The following is a 15,349-nucleotide window of genomic DNA, read 5'->3' as shown; positions in this document are numbered from 1 at the left end:
CTCCCTTTTATCTGCACCTCTCCCCTCTCTCCCCACCTCTCTCTCTTCTCCCTACACCTGTCTTTCTTCTCCTCACACCTCTCTCTCTTTCCCCCCTCTCTTTTCCCCACACCTCTTTTCCCTTCTCTATTTCCCCTTTTCTCTTTTTCTTTTTTACCATCTTTTTTACTCTCTCTTTCCCCCCTCCTTTCTCTTCTCTTTTCTTTCTTCTGTCTTTTTGCCTCTCTTTCCCCCTCTCTTTTCCCCTTCTCTCTTTTTACCCCTCTCTCTGTTTTCCCCTCTCTCTTTTCCCCCTTCTCTTTCTTTTTACTCCCCTCTCTTTATTCCCTCTTTCCCCCTCTCTCTTTTCCCCCTCTCTTCCTCATCTATTTCCCCCCCTCCTCTCTTTTCCCCCTCTCTTTTTCTCCTCTCTCTTTTTTCTTCCCCCCATTTTATATCCCCACTCTTTTTTCTCTCTCCCCTCTCTTTTCCTTTCCCTGTCCTTCTTCCCCTCCTTCCTCCCCCTCCTTCCTCCTCTTTTCTTCTTTCCCTTTCTTCCCCTTCTTCCACCTTCTTCCAGCTTGCCCCTTTTTCCCTATCCTTGTTTTCTTTTTCTTTTTTTTTTTGTGGGTGCAGCAAACTTTATTGGTGGTATTCAAGAGAGTAGGGCTCTTTAAGGGGGTCTGGACCAGAAATGGTGAGGGAACTGCTTAGTGTTTGGAGCCAAATTGAGACAGGGACTCCTCAGCACCTGAAGGACTCTCTCTTCCTCTTGTTTCCTTGCTAGGGTGGGTGGCCCAAGGCTTCTTACACCTTGGAGGCCATATAGGCCATGAGGTCCACTGCCCTGTTTCTGTAGCCATATTTATTGTCATACCAGGAAATGAGCTTTATAAAGTTTCCATTGAGAGTAATCTAGTCCCAGTATCAAAGGTGGAGGAGTGGGAGCTATTGTTGAAGTTGCAGGAGAAAACTTTGTCCTCGGTGTAGCCCCAGATGCCCTTTAGTGGGCCCTCAGATACCTGCTTTACCACCTTCTTGATGTCATCATATTTGGCAGGTTTCTTCAGGAGGCATGTCAGATCCATGAGGGTAGGAACAATGGAAGGCTGGGTCAGTGAGCTTCCCGTTCACCTTTGGGATGACCTTGCCCACAGTCTTGGAAGCACCAGTGGGTCCAGGGATGATGTTCTGGGAAGCCCCACGGCCATCACACTACAGCTTTCCACAGGAGACATCCACAGTCTTCTAAATGGAAATGGTGGTATGTACTATGATCAAGAGTCTTTCCACAATGCCAAAGTTGTCAAGGATGACCTTGGACAGGTGGGCTAAGCAGTTGGTGGTGCTAGAGGCATTGCTGACAATCTTGAGCAAATTGTCATACTTCTCATGGTTTTCACCCATCACAAACATGGAAGCATTGGCAGAAAGGGCAGAGATGATCCTTTTGGCCTTATCTTTCGAGTGACTCCCAGCCTTCTCCATGGTAGTGAAGATGTCTGTAGACTCCAGGACATACTCAGCACCAGCATCACCCCATTTGATGTTACTGGGATCTCTCTCCTGGAGGATTGTGATTCTCAGACTTGACTGTGTCATTGAATTTGCCATGGTTAGAGTCATACTGGAACATGTAGACCATGTAGTTGAGGTCAATGAAGGGGTCATTGGTGACAACAATCTCCACTTTGCCAAATGTAGATGAGAAAATAACCCTGGTAACCAGGCACCCAATATGGCCAAATCTATTCACTGCTACCTTCACCATTGTCTAATGGATGAGACTGGCAATACATGGGAAGATGTTGCTGTCTCTGGAACAGGGAGGAACAGAGATCTGGAGAATTTCTTTCTGCAAAGTTATGACAATTGAAGATTAAAGAAGAAATTAATGTGAATCCATGCCAGAGTGTTGTCAGGAAAGCATAAGGAAGACCAACAAGGTGAACCAATGCCAGAACATCATCTATTGTCTGTTGGATTATACTTATAATCTTTCCAAAACATCACATATCCTCTCAAGCATCTGATTCAGGAAACCATCACATGCCCTTTCACCAGGCAGCTTCCAGAAAAATAGCATGTATCTGTTCTCAGCAAAACATGTTTTCACTTGTCCACCTCAGCAAAACATTTTCCCACATGTCTGCTTCAGCAAAACATCCTCCCATAGTACAGTTTCCAATGAAACATCACATGATACAACTGGGTCTCCACTGAAACCAGAAATTTCCACTTCACTGGAAATCCTTTTCTGTTTGTAACAATTTAAATACTATCATAGCCAAGAAAGTACAGTTGTTGGAGACAGAATGTGAGAAGAAAAAAAGAATTGTAGATTTTGATGAGCCTTGATTGGTCCGTTGCACATGGCATCATAAGGAATCATTGTGAAGTATGCTAGATACCAGCCCATATCAGGTGCATTCTGGGATGGATTTTGTCCTTGTACTCTAGAAAAGCAGTTGGTTGGTGGGTGAGCAGTTGAATTCGTTTGTTTCTGATAGTCTTGAAATCTACCAAACTGTAGGAACTCAACACGATAAATTTATTTTCCAGGTTTTCAGTTTTGGTTGCTCACGTTTAGCATTTATTTCTAAATTTTTAACAATGTTGGTTCGGTTTTAAATTTTGGCTCCTTTTTTTGGATTGTTTATTGTCCTTTTTCATTTTATTGAAAATAGATTTTTTTATGCAATATATTCTGATTACAGTTTTCCCCTCCCTCTAAAGCTCAAAATTCCTCCTCCCTTCCACTCACCTCCAGATCCACTTCCTTTCTGTCTAAATTAGGAAAAAAACAGGATTCTAAGAGATAACAACAAAACATAACAAAATAAGATATAACAACATAAAACAAAACCATTACAGCTAAGTTGGACAAGGCAAACTAACACAAGAAAAGAGTCTAAAAGAAGGTACAAGTATCAGAGACCCACACAATCACACATTCAGGTGTTCCATGAAAACATTAAACTGAAAACATGTATATGTGTATGTATATGTATGTATGTGTATATATGGGAGGAGAGAGAGAGAGAGAGAGAGAGAGAGAGAGAGAGAGAGAGAGAGAGAGAGAATTTGGTGCACATTAATTTAGGCCCTGTGCTTGCTGCTTTAGTTTTTGTGAGTTCCTATGAGCTTTCGTCAGTTGATTTAGAGGGACTTGTTTGCCTCTGGCTCTTACACTCTTTCCACTTCTTCCATGAGATCTGAGGTGAAAGATTTTATGGGGAATCCCAATTAGTGCTGAATATTCCAAGGTCTTTCTCCTTGTATAATGTCTGGCTATGGGTCTCTGTATTTGTTCTCATTTGCTACTGGAAAATACTACTCTGATGATGGCAAAATAAGGCATTGTACTGGCTGGTTTTGTTTTCAACTTGACACAAGCTGGAGTTATCACAGAAAAAGGAGCCTCAGTTGAGATAAATGCCTTCATTAGATCCAGCTGTCAGGCATTTTTTCAATTAGTGATCAAGTGGGGGGGGCAGCCCATTGTGAGTGGTGCTGTCCCTGGACTGGTGGTCTTGGGTTCTATAACAGAGCAAGCTGTGCAAGCCAGGGGAAGAAGCCAGTAAGAAACATCCCTCCATGGCCTCTGCATCAGCTCCTGTTTCCTGACCCGCTTGAGTTCCAGTCCTGACTTCCTTTGGTGATGAAACAGCAATGTGGAAGTGTGAGCTGAATAAACCCTTTCCTCTCCAACCTGCCTCTTGGTCATGATGTTTGTGCAGGAACAGAAACCCCGACAAAGACAGGCCTTGATCTGTAGCAGATTATCATTACTACTTATTTTATTATTACTTTTTTTAAAGACCAGAAGTATTTGGTTTTACCCTATTCATCTAGGCAATCTAATTTCTAGTTCTTGGTCATAGAAGTAGTGTCAGGTATGGGTTCATCTCATGGAGTGGACCTTAAGTCAAACCAGACATTAGTTGGTTATTCTCACAAGCTTTATGGCACCATTGCCCTAGCATATATTTCAGGCAAGACAGCATACATCAAATGGTTTGTGGCTATGTTTTTCCTCCCCCTCTCTCTTATTTTTTTTCTTTTGGGAGCCTGCAAATTACCTTACAGTATCAATGACACCCTGCATGGGTGAAGGTTCTATGTAGGCACCAGTTGGCATCTTCTTGTTCAATGAGTTGTTTGGAAGTGTCCATCAACGATTTAAAGATGGTTACGAGAATTTTAAAAACAACATATATACATATTAAGAGATGTGAAATCAAAACATGGGTGAAAACAGCTACAATAGTTTAAAATGGTGGCTTTATTGACAGGAATTGTGTTTTTTTGTTTTGTTTTGTTTTGTTTTGTTTTGTTTTATTCTTCTCTTACATATTGCATCTCAACCATAGTTTTCACTCCTTTTCCACCCAGTCCCCTGGACCCACCGACCTCCCTTTCTCCCAGATCCATTCCTCCTCCATTTCCCTTCAAAAAGGAGCGGCCTCTCAGGGATAATAGCCAAACATGGTATATCAAGTTTCAGTAAGACTAGGCCCCTCTCTCATCTTAACTCTGGACAAGGTCACTCAATAGAAGGAAAATGGTCACAAAACCACACAAAAGTCAAAAACAGCCCCACTCCCACTGTTAGGAGTTCCACAAAAACACAAAACTGCACATATGCAGAGTGTCTAGATCATATTCATAGACTGATTGTCAGTTCAGTCTCTGTGAGCTTGTATGAGCCCTGATTAATTGATTCTGTGGGCAATGGCCTTGTGATGTCCTTGACTTCTTTGGATCCTACAATTCTTCCTCCTTCTTTTCTGCAGGATTTCCCATGCTCTTTCTAATGCTTGGCTGTGAGTTTTCTATCCACTCCCATCAGTTGCTGGATGAACCCTATCTGATGAAAATTATGCTATGATCTAGTCTATGAGTATAGTGGAATAGAAAATATCATTAAGAATCATTTCATTGATTTTTTTTCTATTTTTGACAGTCGTGTTTGGTTCCATTCTAGGTCTCTGGGCTGACTCCTGGACCTCCAGGCAGTGGATTGAAACAGAATTTTCAACAGAGAAATCTCAAATGTCCAAGGCACACTTACAGTAATGTACAACCTCCTTAGCCATTAGGGGAATGCAAATTAAAATGACTCTGAGGTTCCTTCTTACACCTGTCAGAATGACTAAGGTAAAAACACAAGTGAGGGCTCATGTTGTCAAGGATGTGGAGCAAGTGGAATGATCCTTCATTGTTTGTCAGTGTACAAACTGTACAGCAACTTTGGAAATTAATATGGCAGTTTCTCAGAAAATTGGGAATTGATCTACTACAAGAACCAGCTATACACAGAAGATGGCCTTGTCAGGCATCAATGGGAGGAGAGGCCCTTGGTCCTGTGAAGGCTAGATGCTCCAGTTTAGGAGAATGCCAGGGTGGGGAGAAAGAAGTGGATGGGAGGGGGAGCACCCTCATAGAAGCAGAAGGAGGTGGGCTATGATAGGGGTTTCCACAGGGAAAACTAGAAAAGGGATAACATTTGAAATGTAAATAAAATATCCAATAAAAAGAGGTATTTGGCCACTTACATGACATAACTATTTGAATAAATAAGAATTGGTGGTCAAAAAAAAAAAAGAAAGAACCAGCTATACCACTCCTTGGCCTGTACCAAAGGATACTCATCCTACCACAAGGTCACTTGCTCAATTATGTTCACAGCAGCCTTATTCATAATATTCAGAAACTGGAAACAACCTAGAAGTCCCTTGACAGAAGAATGGATACAGAAAATGTGTTATAATTACACAATGGAGTATTACTCAGCTGTTAAAAATATGATATTTGCATGTAAATGGATGAAACTAGAAAAAAATCATCCTGAGTGAGTTAACCCAGACTTAGAAAGAAAAGCCTGGTATGTACTCATAAGTGGGTATTATCTGTGAAGTAAAAGATAATCATGCTACAATTCAAAGACTCAGAGAGGCTACATAATAAGGAGGATATCCCTGGGAAGGGAAAATATATTTCTACTTCTGGACTGAGTACAGGTGGGTGTATGAACAAGAGAGATCAGGTGGATATAAGAAGAAAATCCTGGGAGAAATGACTAAAACTCGGAGGAGAGGTGGTAATTTCTGGGGTGAGGTGGAAAGCTAGTGCAATGGAAACTCTGTGGAATCTATGAGAATATTACTAGCAAAGACTCCTAGTAGGGGGCAGACAGAAAGCCTGAACAGCCCATCTTCTGTAACCATGGAAGGCTTCCAATGGTGGAACTGGGACACCAACCTAGCAACAAAATCTTCAACCTACAAAATGTCCTGCCTGCAACATGTGCTGGGGGTAATAGTGGTAGAGAATTTGTGGGAGTGACCAACCAATGACTGGTCCAATTTGAGACCCATGCCATGAAAGGAATTAGGTTTGTTGTCATCAGTTTTCATGGCTGTGATAGCAACATGACCAAGGCAATTATCTTTTTTTTTCTTCAATTATTTATTTATTTATTTATTTATTTATTTATTTATTTATTTATTCACTTTACATCCTGATCTTAGTCTAACCCTTTCTTACTCTCCTCCCAGTCTGGCCCTTACACATCCTTCCAACTCCATTACCCCTCAGAGAAGGGGAAGACCCCTTGAGTACTACCCTACCTTGGGATATCTAGTCCCAGCAGGACAAGACACATCCTCTCCCTCTGAGATCCAAGTGGGCAGTCCATGTAGAGGAAAGGAATCCAATGGTAGGGAACAAAGTTAAGAGACAGCCCTTGCTCCAATTGTTAAAAGATCTACATAGAGACCAAGTTGCACAGCTGCTAAAATGTGTAGGGGGCATGGGTCCAACCCCTGCATGCTCTTTTGCTGGTATTTAAGTTTCTTTGAGCTACTCTGGGCCCAAGTTAGTTGACTCTGTGGGTATTCTTGTGTTCTCGACCACTCCAGCTAGTGCAGTTTTTCCCCTGCTCTTCCACAAGAGTCCACAAGCTCTACCTGATGTTTGGCTGTGGGTCTCTGTCATCTTGGCAGGATGAAGCCTCTCAGGAGACAGATATGGTAGGTTCCTGTCTGCAATGGATGTCTCTCTCACATGAGGTCTCAAGTTGTTTCAGTCATTGGTTGGCTGTTCCCCCAGTCTCTGCTCCATCGTTATCCCTGCACATCTTATAGGCAGGACAAATTTTGAGTCAAGGTTTTATGGGTGGGATTGATGTCCACCTCCCTCCACTGGAAGTCTTGCTTTGCTATAGGAGGTGGCCACTTCAGTCTTTATGTTACCCTTTTGTAGGAATCTCAGCTAGGCCAATGTATCAAACTTGAGCATATCATCCTGAGTGAGGTAACCCAGACCCAGAAAGACATGTATGATATGTACTCACTTATAAGTGGATATTAGCCACAAAGTGTAGGATAACCGTTCTATAATCCACAGATCCAAATAAACTGGATAACAATGAGGGTGCAAGGGAAGGTATATGAAGCTCACTCAGAAGGGGACACAAAATAGTCATCAGAGGCAAATGGAGAGGGGGAACTGTGTGGGAGAAGGGGTGAGGATGGGATGGGGATGGAGATCAGATGTGGGGAGAAGGGAGCTGGAAAGGGTTGGCAGTGAGCATGAGCATGGAAATTGGTGATGGCATCTGTGAGTCTAGCTGGAGTCCAGGGACTGGAGTCTTTGGAGAATCTATGGGGGTGAACTTAGCTGACATTCCTACAAAGCAACTCTTATAAAAGAAAATATTTACTTTTTGCTGGCTTATAGTTTCAGAGGTTCAGTCTATTATCATCATGGCAGGAAGCATAGAAATGTTCAGGCAGACATGGTGCTGGAGGAGCAAATGGTTCTATTTTTTTCATCTGAAGACAGCCAGAAAGAGACAGACACTGTTTTCTATAAACAACCAGGAACAGGTTTTCGTTTATCTGTTTTGGTTTTTCCCCCACATGGGGCACAGCTTAAACACTAGGAGACCTAAAAGCCTACCTACAGTGACACACTTCCTCCAACAATCCCACACCTACTATATAGGGCCAGTTCCCATGGGACAAGCATATTCAAATCCCCACAAAGGTAGAGTGAACAAAATGCTTTTGAGTGTCTTATGTGTTTGTGTATATGTTTGGTGTATGCATGTGTATTAAAGTGTGTGCCTATATATGTCCAATGTATGCATTTGTGGATGCCAGAGGTTGAGGTTGTATCTTCCTCTATTAATCTTCATCTTGTTTTTGAGTCAAAGTTTCTCTTACTGAACAAAAAGACTCACTGTTTAGTCTATCAATAGCCAACAATCTTTTCCTCTGATGTACTGGGGTGACAGGTACATGACATTGCAACTGACTTTTGACTCAGGTTATCAGGTCCTCTCCATGGAAACTCAAATCCTCATGTTTGCATGGCAATAACTTTACCAACCAACTTATTTTCCCAGTCCCTTAAAAGTATTTTAATAGTAATTATGAATTTATTTCCAGGTTGAAAAATAAATTAACTCTTAAAGAGACCACTGTTAGTAGAATAATGGCCTCAAAATTGTCCACATTCCTAATCTTCTGAATCTGTGACTCAATTACATTACACAAAAATGAAAAATTAAAATTGTAGATGGAATTAGGTTTACTAGTCAGCTGGTTTTAAAATAGTTATGCAGGAATGTCTAATGGTCTTTACAATTACAAGGATGTGTCAAAGTGGAAGAATGAGGCAGGAGAGAAGTCACAATAATGAGTGGTGAGAATGGCTCACTCATACCTAGCTTTTAAAAGAAGGAATGGAACCTCAAGTGAAGGTATGAGGAACAACTGTAAGAACTGGGAATGGCAGACTTAGATCTACTGCCAATACTTTTGTCTTAGTCAAGGAAGAGCCATGGCCAACTTAGGACATAATGAATTATAACATAATTCTTGTGTTGTTTTAAGCCAATGATTTTGTAGAAAATAGTTGCATCTGTAATTGAAAATTCATAGTTACAAGGTTTGGACAGGATTTGTCCTTTCAAACACTCATGAAAATAGATTTCCAATGTGATAATGTTGAAAAGTATTGAGTCATGAGGATTTAAGATTGCATGATAGAATTAACAGTTTTATTACTATTTAATTACTTATCAATATTGCAAGTTTTCCTGTTATGGTACTGGGTTAGTACAACAGCAAATGTTATAAAGTTTGGCAGTTTCGTGTGTTTGCGTGTGTGTGTGTGTGTGTGTGTGTGTGTGTGTGTTTTCTTTAATGCTCTGGCTATTGAGAGTATGAGCATGCTCCATTGAGTATATGGCCAACCCAAATTGGACATACTATATTTGGTGGGGGGCACAAGAGTGGAAGAATAGATCTGGAGGAATGCAAAGCAAATGATATTGGATGTATTGTGTGAAATTCTCAAATAATCATAAATATTATTTTGTGGGAAAAAAGAATTTAATATGAGGCTCCTACCAGATGTGTCCACCTGATCTTGAATGTCTAACATCTGGAGCCATGAACTAAATATTTTCCTTTAAGAATTAGTTAGGCTCAAATATTCACTTTTGAAGCAGAAATAGATCAAAATACGAAGTAGCAAATGGCCTACAATGAATATCTTCATCTTTGTGTGCATATCTACTTACATACATTAAATTGATTTTTTTGCTTTATCTTGCACACTGGTCACATGCCATTAATAATAACAAGAGTGACCACAGCTTTTTTTGTGGCTACAACTTTTATGGCAGCTACATGGGTATTTACTTCATAATGACAATGGTGTTCTTCACTTTAAAATTACTGCTTATGACAGTATGAATAGAACAGGAGAAAACTGCTAAGACTTTGCCCCAATCCTCTCCAATTCATACATGCCAAAGTATAGCTGTTTCTAGTTAATTCAGTATGGTCCATTGAACAATTCCACATTAAAAAATGTAACAGTATTATAACAAAACTATTACAGGTTCATGGGCAAGATTATTTCACAATAGATTCTAATTTATTTTAAAACACATTAACTATTGCCATAATATACCAATAGTTTGACTTGTTTTAATCAACTTTTTATGAAATAAGTTATTTCTTCATGACTTACTAAATAATTTTTTATAATCAATACTTTTATCAAGGTATAGTGCAATGTCACAGAACTTAATTATTAAAGAAAATAAAATGATTTCACATTACAGTTCAAAAACATTAAAGGAATCATAAAATTATTACATAAAAAGTTTGTGTCTCTTATGAATAATGGCTTACCTTTTAGAATTTTTGGAATTTATGGGATGCATAAACATACAATTTTGACTATTTATCTTATAAAATAAGTTTTAAAAGAAATGACATAAAAGATGGTATGATTCTTTTGAATTTTTATTTCCGGCAACTGGGAATTAAACTTTAAGTATTTTATTAAAGATTAAGACAAAATATGCATTTAGCATACTACCTCACAGTTCTAAGAGCACTTACTTAGTGTCAGCATTTTAAAGGAACACATTATGCAGGTTTTAACTTTAATCATATGTAGTACAATAGATTGCTTGTATTTATCCTCCATACATAATAAAGTTGTGTTTCCTTTGACCAACATCTCTCCTAAGACTGCAAGGTTCCAAATGGCTCAGATGTCTCAAGTATTGTTTAGCTTTTGAGGTTTATGAACTATTTTGGATTCTAGCAGAGTGTACAAGAGAGATATTGCCATGAGTTCCACCAGGTTTTAGATTGTTTCCATTAGTCTGAGGTTATTTAGTGGTGAGGAATTATAAGCTCCAGCAATGAAATATCCTGAAAATATCATAAGTAATGTGTCTTTTTCTTCACTACATTACTGTAGAAAGAGCTAACAAAATCTTATAGTAGCCAAGAAAAATTGGACCTGTCCATTTATTGCCCCAGCAATAGAAGTAATCTTGAAAAGTGAAGGTTTGGGGTCTCCTTGATGGATCACTTGGCAGAACACAAATATTAAACCAGTGAGTTCAAATTCTCAAAATACATCATCTCTATTTTCAACATTAAGAATCCATGTCTCTAAGCTTTCCCATGATAATATATAACAAACAAACTTAACAGAAGTTGGTTTAACATTTCACTTTCAATTTTATCTAACAGCTTTGCAATGTCCTTTCAAATGACAAGAAACATGCTTAAGTAGATAAAGGTAGAAAAATATGTTTCTTTTACATTTCATGCAATCATGAAACTTCATCCCATAAATGTTTATACCAAAATGCAAGAAATGATTCATTCTCATTTAGCTTTATAAAAGTTATTGTCTGCAAGAACCAACCATATAATTGATATTCACATGTGGATCCTTGTGTGAATAGAACAGGAGAAAACTGCTAAGTTAGACTTTGTCCCAATCTTCTCCAATTCAAACATGTCAAAGTGTAGCTGTTTCTAGTTAATTCAATTCGCTTCTTTGCACAATTCCACATAAAAAAAATTTTAACAGTATTATGACATGCATGAAAAAATTTTATACTTGATTTCAAAATAAGGGAAATTTTACTTGAAAATCCAGCACATCTTGCTACTTATGCTTTCTATAAAAGGTAGACTATTTAATCTCAACACTGTTTAGTTATAAAATAGCAGAATTTGATGCAACTTAGATTGAATAGACTAGTTGAATATTGTAGTTTTCTCAGGTTTGACTAAATTTAGAATTACAAAATGTTTCACAATCTTGTCAGAACAAAATTGATTATTCATTAAGTCAATAAATTTTAAGTATAGAATATATCATTTAGTAGACTTTAATGTAAAATTACCAGTTTTGGAAACTTATTCCATACTAGAATAATTCAGTATCAATATGATAAGCAAATGCAGAATAATATTTCCCACTTTCTCTCAATACCAATTAAGCAGAGCAGCTTTATTATTGCCCCGAGGCTCTACCATTACTTTAAGTATGATTCTCCTCTAAAGTTGGATGTGCATTGTCCCTTTTCTAAAATGGATAAGCATTAGTTCAGTATGGATGAAAATATGAATATAAAACAGGCAAAGAATCAAGATGAGATAAAAAATAAAGTCAATTCATTGAAGCTTTATAAGGAAGGGCCTGTTTCAAATACATTACTGTAGTAAGAAAGCATGTTATTAGTAAACATAGTGCCATTATGATTGCAATATTTCTAATACTCTTGTGAGTTCAGAATAGAATTTGTCATTACTCTGTTTATAAATAAAGAAAATATAATTTTTCTATACAGCCTTTTCTATATGAACTTTAAAACTCACTTAATTCAATCCCAAAGAGAGCCATATTCAAATTATAAAAGGAGATCAACTAAAATTCAAAATTATTGACTTATTATTTTTAGTATAGAGTACTGCTACATAAAAATGTATATATTGACATATTACATGAAATCTGAGAGAAACTGAAGAATGACATAAATACAAATATATGTCATTTAAATTGATAACAAGAATAGACATCATCTATCTGATCTATTTCAAATGTAGTATCTCCACTAGGTTCATGTGTCCAATCACTTCATCCACAGATAGTGACACTAATTTCAAAGTCTGTGAAACCTGTAGGATGTGGTACTTAACTAGAGTAAATGGGGCTCACTGATAGAGAGTGTTGAATTTTAGCTTGACGTCAGTTCCTGCTCTCTCTCTACTACCTGACTACCCATACACTTTGATTCTGGTTTTCCAAACATGATGCCATGCCTTCACCTTCATGATAGAATGTCTTTCCTTGAACTGTAAAATGTAGTAAAATCTTTTCTCTCACAAATTCCTTCTTGTCATGTATCTGATTACAGAGGAAGTTCAGCCACTGAAAATAAACTTATCCCAATGAAACTGCCAAAAAAAGAAATATAACCAATATACTATCTAAAACTATCAGTAAATTTTGTCATCACCAAAAACCCAGTGAAATTCTTCACAAAATAAAAACAAAATAGTTCCAAGGATAAAATCGGAGCAACACAAGACTTATAATCATAAAAGCAATTTTGAGAAAGATAGATAAAGGTACTGGCATCACATTTCCTCATTTCAAAGCATAATATGAAGACAAAATAATAAAATATGATTATAATGCATAAAAGAGACACAGACTAGTAGACAAAGTAGAAAACCCAGAAATAAGCCCATTAATTTATGCTCAACAGGTCTTTGAAAAATGTTTTAAAATTTAAAATGGCTAAAAGATAGTTACATCTTGTAAGTCATGGGGAAATATGAAAGCAAATAAAATATGACCTTTTTATATGATTTTCAAAAAGTTCCCAAAATTAATTAAATGTTTGAATTTAAGTTCTTGAAGAAGTACAACTTTTAGAAGAAAATATAGGAATTGGTATTAACAACATTTCTTGGGTATAACACTAAAAGCAAAGATAATAATAGCAAAAAATAGACAAGCCAGATTATATCAAATAAAAAATGGGTTTGCACAGAACAGCAAGCAAGCAAGAACCTAAAATATAGCTATAGAATAAAGTACTTTTAAATTATATATCGAGCAAATGATTATTATTCAAAATATCTAAGAAATGATAAAACATGGTAGCAAAAATCAAACAAACAAAATACAAAACAAAACAAAACAAAAAAAGCAAGAAGTCCAAACCTATTAAATAGGGATGAAAGGCCTGAATAGACATTGTTCCTAAGCAGACATACAAATGATAAAGGCATATAAAGAGTAACTCTACAAAAATGCAAATAAAGCCATATTAAGATATTCACTCACATCTGTTGAAATGACTGTGATCAAAAGATGAAAGATCATTCCTGGCAATGTGCAATAAATCATTATACAATATTGGTGATATTGCAAATTAATGCAACAATTGTGTGGGGGAAGTGGGGTTATTAAAAACTCACTACCAGAATTACTCGTAACATCTAGCAAGTTTTATTCTGGGTAGGTACTGTAGGTACTACAAAGAAAAGTTGTTACCTAAATGTGATTAACTCAATTTCCATGTTCATTGCATGATATTTCATAATAGTCAAGATATGAAAGCAGTCTAAACATGTCAATGGGTGAACAATTTAAGAAATAGTATGTGTACTCAATGATACCTTATTCTGCCTTAAACAATCTTGCTACCCATCTAGAGCCCATCAAATTAGCTAAAATTAGCCATGCAGAAAAATAATTCAAGTGAGTCTCCTTTTCAAGAGTGAGATTCATCTTCACAATACTTGAGATTCCATTTTGTCCCAAAAGACAAGGACACTGAGGAAGACATCATTGATTCCAAAGAAATTCTTAATCATGGTGGAAATGGGATGTGCCTGACGAAGATTCTTCATTATGTTTTCTGCCAAATCTGCCACAGAAAGGTGAATTACCCAGGGTGTATAACCTTTCAGTTTGATCACATCATAGGAACTGTCAACTACCTGCTTGTGAACCTCCTTCCACTACTCCTTGTCTGCATCAGTGCTCAGTTTTGCATTCAGATTCTTCAGAAAGTTGCTGGCAACATTGATGCCACTCCACATGATCACATCGGAGTCTGCATGCTCCCCTAGGACCCATCCATGACAGTTTAGTGGTCGAATCCCAAGCCTATCTCCCACCCGGCAATGCATTCAAGCTGAATTTGGATTGCAAGCACTTCCATTAACTCAGTATTTTTTAAAGCCACATTATTTTCCAAGCTATGTAGGCCAAGCTATCCACGGGCTTTGAAAGAATCAGCAGCTTGCAGTTTGGATTATACTTCACAACATTAGGAATTATGAACTTGAAGGTGGTCCCATTTTGCTGACTAAATTGAGTCAGTTCTCTCCCTCCTGCTAACAGGTCCTGCTGTGATATGACCAGCTTGGAGTTTGCAGTCACACTATAGTCTCTGACAGAGATAATTTTTGGTGTTCTACAAAAAGGCTGATGGAGATCCATCATCTCTCCCTTCAGTTTGTCTTCCATCATATCAACAAGGGTAAACTCATCTGTCAAGCCCTTCACTAAGATAAAAATGGCACAAGCCATGTCAACAGCTCTGACCTCAACAACTGTAAATATAATTAAGGAGGGACCTATTCTTCCTTAAGAAGATTTATAATGAGCTGGTTCATGAGGGTTGTCATCTTGGATTTTGAAACTGTTAGGATTGTTAGCATACAATGGGCAGAGTCTGGCATGCAGTTTCATGGTCTCAGATTGGCAGTAGTGGCTCCAGAACCTGGCGTAGCTATTTTAATACCTAAGAAAATAGACTTCAGACAAAAACTAATCAAAAGAGATGGGGAAGAACAGTAATACTTATCAAAGGAAAAATGCACCAAGATGACATGGCAATTCTTAATATCTATGTCCCAAACACAATTATACCTAAGTTTGTAAAGGAAATACTACTACAGTTTAAATCACATATTGACCTTCACACATTGTCAGTGGGAGTCATCAATGCGCCCCA

The 15,349-nt window shown here is 37.7% G+C and overlaps 2 pseudogenes; both read right to left on the bottom strand.

The window, feature by feature from the left end:
- Nucleotides 1-869: 869 nt before the first annotated feature.
- On the bottom strand, nucleotides 870-1,750 carry LOC147998285 (glyceraldehyde-3-phosphate dehydrogenase pseudogene; annotated as a pseudogene).
- A 12,254-nt stretch (nucleotides 1,751-14,004) lies between these two features.
- Nucleotides 14,005-15,026, bottom strand: Ldha-ps7 (lactate dehydrogenase A, pseudogene 7; annotated as a pseudogene).
- Between the last annotated feature and the right edge of the window lie 323 nt (nucleotides 15,027-15,349).

The sequence above is a fragment of the Rattus norvegicus genome, chromosome X (genome assembly GCF_021556685.1).
Source record: "Rattus norvegicus strain SHRSP/BbbUtx chromosome X, alternate assembly SHRSP_T2T, whole genome shotgun sequence".
Taxonomy (NCBI): Eukaryota; Metazoa; Chordata; class Mammalia; order Rodentia; family Muridae; genus Rattus; species Rattus norvegicus.
The sequence above is the reverse complement of the archived record's forward strand: the minus strand, read 5'-3'. Positions and strand labels throughout refer to the sequence as shown.